A 9,634-nucleotide genomic window follows, 5' to 3' on the forward strand; every position below is an offset into this window, starting at 1 on the left:
ATGACCCCACACAGTGAAGCCAGAGACATGCCCAGCAGCCCAGCCAGTGAAGAACAAAAGCCGCTTAGTGCCGATGCGTCACTCTAGCCAAGTGAAGGGAAACACTGTGGTAAAAGACACCTAGCCCAGCCCCCGGGCTCCTCTCTTCGTGCCAGCCGCGCCTGCCAGGAGAGAAAGCGTGATGTGATCTCATGACATCACCGTCACGCTCCCTGTAGCCCTGACAAAGTGGTAGGTGCTGTCATGCTGCCAAATACCATGGTCTTGTTGCTCGGCAACGCATTGTGGTAATGGCAGTCACGGGTGCAAAGTGTGCAGTGGTTGGTACTGCGTACCTGCTGCCAAATTCTTAAGGGTACACTGTACCCGAGCGTACCTGCATACTTGTATCACTGGATGACATGCATAGATAGATATTATTGTGCATAAGCAAGGGGAGTCACTGCCATGTAGCTTATAAAGGTATGCAGCAGCCTCATCTAGAACAAAAGAGATGTCACAGTGTCCAGGTTCAAATGACTGTCACCACAACTGTTTGATAATAACAGGATTCCTGGACCACAGTCTGCTTCACTATTATTGCAGAAAATTGTAACTAAGTGAATAAAAACATTGTTCTTGCTATTGTTTCTGTCTGTTCATTTCTAGTGATACATTATATTAACTTGGAACCAAAGGAACAATACTAAATGGGACCACTGGAAACAAATGTGGACATACAATACATTACAGTCTCTAACAGAGGCTTCAAGTATAAATTGCCTGCAGAAATAATCTGTGCTGTACATCAAACATCTCAGTATTGCCATGGTAAGGGCTTACTATGTTGGAAGATATCTCTGCAAATCCAGATTGGAGTTTTGAGTGTGGCCATCATTTACATAGATACTTTGGAAAATACTCATCATTTACATAGATACTTTGGAAAATACTCATCATTTACATAGATACTTTGGAAAATACTAGCATATTGCAAAATCCTGGAGCTAGTTTTCAAGAGACCTCCATCAAAGACCAAGAAAAGTTTTTTTTTGAATTGATATACAGTGTATAGGCTGTCTGATTTGTACAGTGTGAATGATTGGTTTAGTACATGTTCTACATTGTTCTTGAGTTTGGAACAGTAAAATTGTTTAGAATAATTCCACTGAGATTAGTAGCGTAAGTACATACCAGGCAAGAGGAGGCAATATAGATGGTGGTGCAAACCCACCCCCCTTTGGATGTAATATAATCCTGACAGTTGTGAATTATCCCCAGACACTTTCCTCCAGTTCTGTTCAGCCTCAGCCTTCTTGTGCCTCTCCAGCCTCATTTCCCTATGTTTCTGCAGCTTAGCCCCCCAGTGTCTCTTCAGCTCCTGCCCCTTTCTGTCTCTCCAGCCAGCCCCCTTATGTTTTAAGTCCCCCAGTATCTCAACAACCAGCCCCTATTCTGTCTCTCCACCTCTCCATTGTCTCTTCAACCAGCCCCCTTCTGTCTTGCCAGCCTCCTTCTGTCTCTCCAGCAAGCCCCTTGTATCTGAATACCCAGTGTCACTCCAACAAGCTCTTTCTGTCTCTTACTTACCTCCTCTGTGTACCACAGATTCTCTATCAGTAGTGCTGCAAGACATCATGATGTCATGCACGCCGTGCCGCAATAAAGAAAAAAAACTTATTGTACTAGGCAACCACTGGCAAGAGAAAGCTGCTCCCCGGACCCTACAGATCAAGCCATCTATAACCACAGCCTGTGTGGCTGCAGTGAACAGATTTTTCTGCACACCCCTGACAACTGACATCTGGAAGCAGAGCTGCTGCAACCCACTCAGCAAGGGTATGCAGTGCATGGAGTTGCTGGGCTGAAGAGAAGCTCTACCCATTCTGCTACCCTGCTGCTGCTGCTGTTGCTGCTGGCTGCTGCTGCGCCTGTCATACAGCATGACAGGCAGTGCTGCTGGCAATGGGAATCATGGCTCTCAGTTATAGGTCCCTCCAGTTTCCTCCTCTCTCCTCCCCACTGCATCGGTCAAGCTCTATGACAGGCAGCGGCACCAGCAGCTTCATGCTGATCTCCTGTGTAAGTACCACACACTCCCCCTCTCCCCTCCTGTGGACATATGCATGAGGGGCACAACTACTTTGGGTATTATGTGTGACACTACTACTGTGGGTGTTAAGTGTAAGGGGCACTACTACTGTGGGTATTATGTGTGGCACTAATACTATGGGCATTATGTGTGGCACTACTTCTGTGGGCTTTATGTGTAAGGAGCACTACTACTGGGCATTATGTGTGGCAATACTACATTGAATGTTATGTGTAAGAGGCACTACTACTGATGGCATTATCTGTGGCACTACTACTGTGGACATTATGTGTAAGGGACACTACTACTGTGGGCATTATGTGTGTCACTACTACTGTGGGCATTATATGTAAGGGGCACTACTACTGTGGGCATTAGGTGTAAGGGGCACTACTACTGCACATGTCTAGATGTCTGTAATATATGTTCTTGTGTGTGTCCTGATCTGCATGGCGCTGTATACCACAGCAACCATACAGAACCCAGGATTCAGCATTATGCTTCCCTCTCCTAAGCCCAGCCCCAGACTCCTGTGACACTAGCCATTGACAGTCGGGGGGGCGGACTTAGGAGAGGGAATCCTAGTGCCTAATCCAGGGTTCTGCACGGCAGCTGTGCTATACAGCACCACAGTAGATCCGTGCACATGCCAACACATATATTACATACATCTACACCATAGCCAGATTAAGGGAGGGTCACAGGACATACTGTACCCCAGGCCCCCATTGGTTAGGGGCCCCCCCAGCCAGAGCACACCAACATCGCTAGCTTTCCCTCTCATGCAGTAGCAGAACCAGACAGCAAGAATGCGAGCAGGGCAGTATGTATTGCAGGAAGAGTACCAGGTTTTATGAGCTACCGATTGAGCTTTCCTGCGAGAGGAGAGATAGGAGGGTGCAGAGAGCTGTAAGTGACACAGGGATCACAGCTTCTCCCCCTCCCCTACTGGGTATCTGATTCCTGTGTAATCTGTTATCTAGTGAGGGTCTAGAGAGAGAGTCCTCCTGAGTCCTGTACCAGTGTGTAAGTAGTACAGAGGCTGCTGCTGCTATTCTTGCATGTGACAAGATAAATTATAGATTTTTTTTCTATGTGTATTCCAGGGTTGTTTAAATTGTCTTTGTTTCACTACAAGAAAATGTTATAAAATAGTTGTCATTCAATTAGAGCTATAAACAGTACTCAGGCATTATTAAACTATTAGCTTAAATCTAATATACGCCATTTGGTTAAATGTAATATACAAAATCCATACATCCTAAAGTTTACCCAGTCATGGAGGGATAACATGCTGTCTTAAGTTATGACCGCAATCACCTGTGTTGAAATACCTTTCTTATCTATTAAATAGTTCAACACAGGTGACACCCATCATATATTAAGAGGGAAGTCCAGGTAAAGAGCATTTTGTCCCTCCTGGAATAAGTCATGTTTGGAGGTATGCACAATCTAAAATACACTTTCCCGCCTTCCAATGTGTGCCCCCTTGTCTTAAGTGCCCCAGGCACCCCAAAGGCTTAATCCGGCCCTGATCTACGCATGTATGTTTATATGTGCTTAGCGTTTCCCCCCTGCACAAGGTAGTTGGCGCTGCAGCCGCCACTGTACATAGCCTATATTTCTGACAATATCCACAATATACACAACTGACTACAGAATGTAGTGTATGTTATACTTTAATGAAATTCTATAGTACTCTCTGCCCATATCTCCATTTCTTCTTTATTGTGTATTTTAGTTGTGCAAATAGCAAATAGCCTTTGTCATACATAGCCACTTGAATTATTTTCTTCTATCATTGTATAGTAAACACCAGGAGTTTTAGGTAAGCAATTGTATGAATGAGGTATATCCCTCGTGTATATGCATTTTTTAAAGAGAAGTTATATATTTTATCCAATTTGAGCCGACGGGCCAGACTGCAAAAAAAAAAAAAACTTGGAAAGCCTTTTATTAGGCTAAAATCAATTATTCAGGATGCAGATTCAGATACAGATTGCAATGGATGATAATAGAAGGGTTATTCATGTTACAAAGACATAACATATGTTTTTCAGGAATTCACTTAAATTGAATCAACTTTGGGTGATGCATTATATGAATAATTCTGCTGCCATCCAGCTGACAAATGTGGAACAGCATTTTTTGTATCATATAAATTATCAATGAGTCATTTAAAACGGCTTGTTTTTCTTTTTGTTGTTTTTGTTTTTACAGAGATAAGTCTACGCCTGTCAAATCTAAGATGGTATATAAGTAATATCTTTTAATAATTAATTAAAGTAAATTATGCATTGTGAAGTGGAGAAGTGGTGTCACACTTTTTCACTTTGTGCCATTTGAAAGGTCATAAAGTGATTTGTTTACTATGTCACCTAGATAAGCAGTAGGAAAATAATATGCCATTGAGTTTGCATTGTATATTTGTATTAATTAGCAATTAAAATGTAGAATGTGCAGTTCAACTGATTAAATAAAAAAATAGCTTTTTATTGGATAACATGGTATAGAATGTATGGTATTGTCTTATATCAGCATCCAGTTATATAGTTCATCATGTGATTCCTGTTAATCACTTAAGGACATACTGTGGGGCTTATTCATGTTTGTAAGTAAAGCAAAAAAGCAAGAAACTGGACAAAACCATGTTGCACTGAAGGTGGGGCGGATGTAATATGTGCAGATATATTTAGAATGGGGGTGGGTATGTTCAAGCTGAAATCTAAATTGCAGTGTAAAAATACATGTCTAACAATTGTGGGATTCATGCAAGAGCAGTCAGTACTTAACCTGCACAGAAAAAATATAAATATATTTACTACCCTTGCATGGCAACATGGTTTGTTCCGCACACAATTTACATGCTTTTTTTTGCTATACTTTCAAATATGAATCAGGCCCGTAGTAGTGTACAGGTGCAGAGCAAGTGGTGTGCAACAACACACCATCCCTGCACATTGGCTGCTTTCACATACACTAGCAGCCCTACCTACAGTACTTCCCTAGGGCATGCATTACCCAAACTATTCCCTCTCCTAGAAATACCTTACTCTGCCCCTCAGGGCATATGCTATTCACCTAGATAGCGGTCACTGTTGTTTAAACCACTTAGGGCAGACGCTGGCTTGTACCAATTAAACACCTTTTTTTATCAATAATAACAACTTTATCCCAATAAATAAAGACATGACAACTGTTTATGGCACTAAAATTTAGTTTAAATAGTTGGCAAGGAAAAAGAAAAAAGTGGCAGGCAGATCAATATATAGTCAGGTAATATAACAGGCTCTGCAACCACAGTAGCCTTCATTCAGTATGTCAAACGGTGTAATAATCCAGCCCCATATACAGTATGAGGTTAAAGGCTATGCACCCACAATAGCCTTTAGATATAAAAAAGGGGTGTAATCATCCAGCACTAAGGTGCTAGAAGGCAAACTCTCCTCCATATTCACGCCAGTAAGGTAAGACCTACTGTAGTTGGTAAGATGGAGGTCTCCGGAATAGAGTCTAACAGCCGACACACCACTGTGGAAAAAGATGTACCTGCTGTGCACCACAAATGAATTGATCATCCAGATCCCTCCACTACATTACTGTAAAGAGGAGAGAAAAAAAGGGTAGGGAGGGTCATCAGCAAATAGGCCTGAGTCCCTGCAGCTCTGATACATAAAGATTCCTAAGGTCCAACTTCATCTCCCTCTTGCTGACTGACTGGCTAGCCACAATAGCCACATGCAGTGGCATAACAAGAAGTTTAATTCCAGCATACAATTCGGGGCCTGCGTCAGTGTTTAACCCTTGTTCAGTCTTATTGTACTGCTCTCTCCAGTCATCTCTCTACATCTTAGCCAGTTCCCACGGAAGAGGTAGCCTTGTTTTGAATCCAAGAATGAAATTGCTCTATCACATCAACCATCTTGGTTTCAAAAAGAGGCTGCCTTTTCCCAGGGAGATGGTTGTGATGTGGGGAGTAGATACTTTAAGTAGGGGTTGGGCCTATGCTTAATTGTGGAAAAGTTTTATGGGGCTTATGCAGAATTACCTGTTTGTGGAGCACATCTTGCCTGTTTTCGCACCAGGCATTCTTTGAATCTGAACTTATGTACAATGATAAAGATGTGAATGCATTTTCAACACTTATCCACTTGCAAGTGACAAGGCATAAGTGGGCTGTAACTAACCGCCCATTCTCATCAAGGCAAAGTTCAGTGTTTTTTGAAAAAAATTAGATTTCAGTATTCTTGAGATTGGTATGACCAAAAGTTTCCGGCCAGTTTGCTAAATTTTTTAACTCATGTGACTAATGCATCAGGGGGAAATTGGGTATATTTCCTAGTCTGATGTGGGAGGGGGATCAGAGATATTCAACATGTGGGATTTCTCCGACTCACTGATTCTAACCAAAAAATGGTTGAGATCTTTGAGTTGGGGATTTTCCTCATCTGTTTTTTCCTGTTCCACCGATGGAACGTGGATCAACTATGGTCACTGAAAGTCTTATAAAATAGCATCTTTTAACTTTGAGTTGAAACCATGAACTTCTTTCTTAAACTCTTAAATCCAAAAATTGACCTTGAGCGAACAGTATAACAGTTAAAAATGCGCATAATGTTTGTTGAATAAACCCAAATTTCACATATTTTTGAGATTGGTTTGAGGCCACCCAACCAGGGGCGTAGGGAGGGTGGCTGCAGTGGAGCTCAAGCTCCGGGCACCTAAAATATTGGAAGGCACGCCGCAGCCCTAGTCCGCCGGCACCTGACGCCTGGCCGCCCGTTGCTGCAGTTAGCAGCTCACAGCTGTTCAGTCAGTAACAGCTTGAGCTGCTTCCTCCCTCCGTGCTCCTGAGTTGTGCATGTGACATCATGATGTCACAGCGCACGTGTGACTGGTGGAGGCACTGGAGAGGTGAGGACTCAGAGAGGACTGGAGACTTGGAGAGAGGAGCTGAGTGTCCGGGTGCACAGAGTATAAAAAATAAACAAAATATTTGAAAAGAGTATAGCAAACTGCATATATCTGGTATATGATGTGAGGTTGTAACCATTTTTTATAGAACCACTATTTTGTATCTGTGGTTGTTATGGTGATGGGTGTCACTGGTGAATGACGTCATTGTCTCTTCTGCGGGGAGGAAGATCTGGCGGGACTCCAGGTGAGGGTGATTTCACAGGGTGTTTATGCTATAAAAGGTATGTTAATTGTTTGTATATGTTATATCCTGATGATAGTGCATAAAGGGCACTGAAACGTTGCTATACCAAGTACTGGTTTGTGTATTTTTTATGCCGAGTGCCGCACCTTTGTTTGCTATTCCATGCTTGCTGCACATGTGAGGGCACTGGCTGAGCAAACTATTAATCGTGGAGTGCCGGTCCTACGCTGTTTTATATATGTACCGGCAGTGGTGTTGTCAGTTATTTACACCGAGTGCCTCCATTGTGTGGGATCTATATATATATATATATATATATATATAGATATATATATATAGATATATACACACATTTATATATATATATATATATATATTTATATGTATATATGTCTGTATATATATATATATATATACGGTATATGTGAATAGTAGCACTTATGAAAAATATTTAGATAAAAATAAATGTATATATATGCTAGACGGTTTTAAGGTGCATACACACTTGCCGGTGAAGTAAACGAGATCGCTCATTTTGCCCTTCCTGAGCGACATAGTTTACCATATCAACTAGTGTGTACGCTGCCCAACGATGAGCGATGCACAGCCCCACAGGTCATTAACAACCCTCGCTGTCGGCTGTGCATGCAGTTCAATTGCACGGCCCAGACACGGCATGATGTCGCTGAGCGATATCGTCATATTGCTCAGTGTGTACACACTGCCGCCGACTGCCATGGCAGGGAAGCGAACACACTAGGGTACATCGCTCATAGAGCACATTAACTAATGTGTACCCACCTTTAGATAGTTTTAAAAAAATTATTCAATTTATTAATAACATACATGAATTCTGCCAAACTTCTTTATATCTATTTTATTAATAAATTGAATACATTTTTTAAACTATCTAAATATATATATATATATATATATATATATATATACACACACACACACACACACACACACACACACACACACACACACACACACACAGATGTAAGTGGACACATCTGTACATTTATTTTTATTTAAATATTTTTCATAAGTGCTCTGGTATACACATATTTTGTACTGTGCCTTGTTGTACTTATTTAGGGGCTTCACAACCCCCTCACCAGCTGCTCTGCTGACCGCGCACCTTCTTTTCTCCATTATTTAAATTTTATATATATGTGTATATATATATATATATATATATATACTGTAGAATGGACCGGCACTCTTCCTGGCTTGCTTCTATACCCCGGTGCCGTCTGAGACAAATTTGCATACTCCCAAATGAAGACAGCGGCACTCGAGGATTTAAGTAGGTCAAAAGTGTAATCAAAGCATACAGATAGCCAACGTTTCGGGGCTCACATGCCCCTTTGTCAAGGTGTGTAACGTTACACACCTTGACAAAGGGGCATGTGAGCCCCGAAACGTTGGCTATCTGTATGCTTTGATTACACTTTTCGTCTACTTAAATCCTCGAGTGCCGCTGTCTTCATTTGGGAGTATATATATATATATATATATATATATATATGTAAAAGAAATAATGGAGAAAAGGAGGTGCACTGTCAATATAGCACACAGTCATCAAAGGAAGCACACCAGTAGCTAAATTTCACATTACCCAGTGCCCTCCTGGGTGTCCTCGCTCAGGACCCAACATACAATGCAATGAAGGCGGCACTCGGAATTGAAGACACAGACACAGGCAGATCTTATCAACATTTTGAGACTTTGAAGTCTGGTGAACAGGATTAAGTATTGTGTTTAAGAATAATACAACAAAATGTACTCTGTCACCAATTTAGGATTTTCTAATATATTTTTTATTTTCAAGTGTAACATGAGAGGGGGGCGCCAAAACATACCCATGCCCTGGGCACCATGGCACCTAGCTACACCTCTGCACCCAACAAAGGCTGTTTGCTCAAATTTTTAACACATCAGGCAGATATTGCGGCAATTCCCCATTCTGCTGATGCAGGGGTCCAATTCGATATTCCTGACTGATTCTGACCAACAAATGGTCGAGACTGGTGGGCCAGGGATTTTTATCCTGCTGGTTTTCCCTGGTCTGCCAATGGATCCCTGATCATTGATGGCTGCAGATTGGCAGAAAAAGGGAATTGGGGCGATAAATGTATGGCCCATATAAAACAAAAACTTTGAGCACTTTTATGAAACAGACCTCCTTTTGTGTATCTTTTTCCTTCGTTTCCAGTGACACCTTCCAACCCCATTATTGCTCATTCAATTATGGGTACTGGGGTATGAGGCCAGATCATATCAGTATTTACTATACAAGAATTATCAAACACATAGGAAGTGATCAAGCCAATGCACTAAATTGAAAGCTCAATCTTCATTCTAATCCATGTCTATTCATCACAAACATTTGTAAC

This window comes from Pseudophryne corroboree, chromosome 5 (assembly GCF_028390025.1).
Source record: "Pseudophryne corroboree isolate aPseCor3 chromosome 5, aPseCor3.hap2, whole genome shotgun sequence".
Classification (NCBI taxonomy): domain Eukaryota; kingdom Metazoa; phylum Chordata; class Amphibia; order Anura; family Myobatrachidae; genus Pseudophryne; species Pseudophryne corroboree.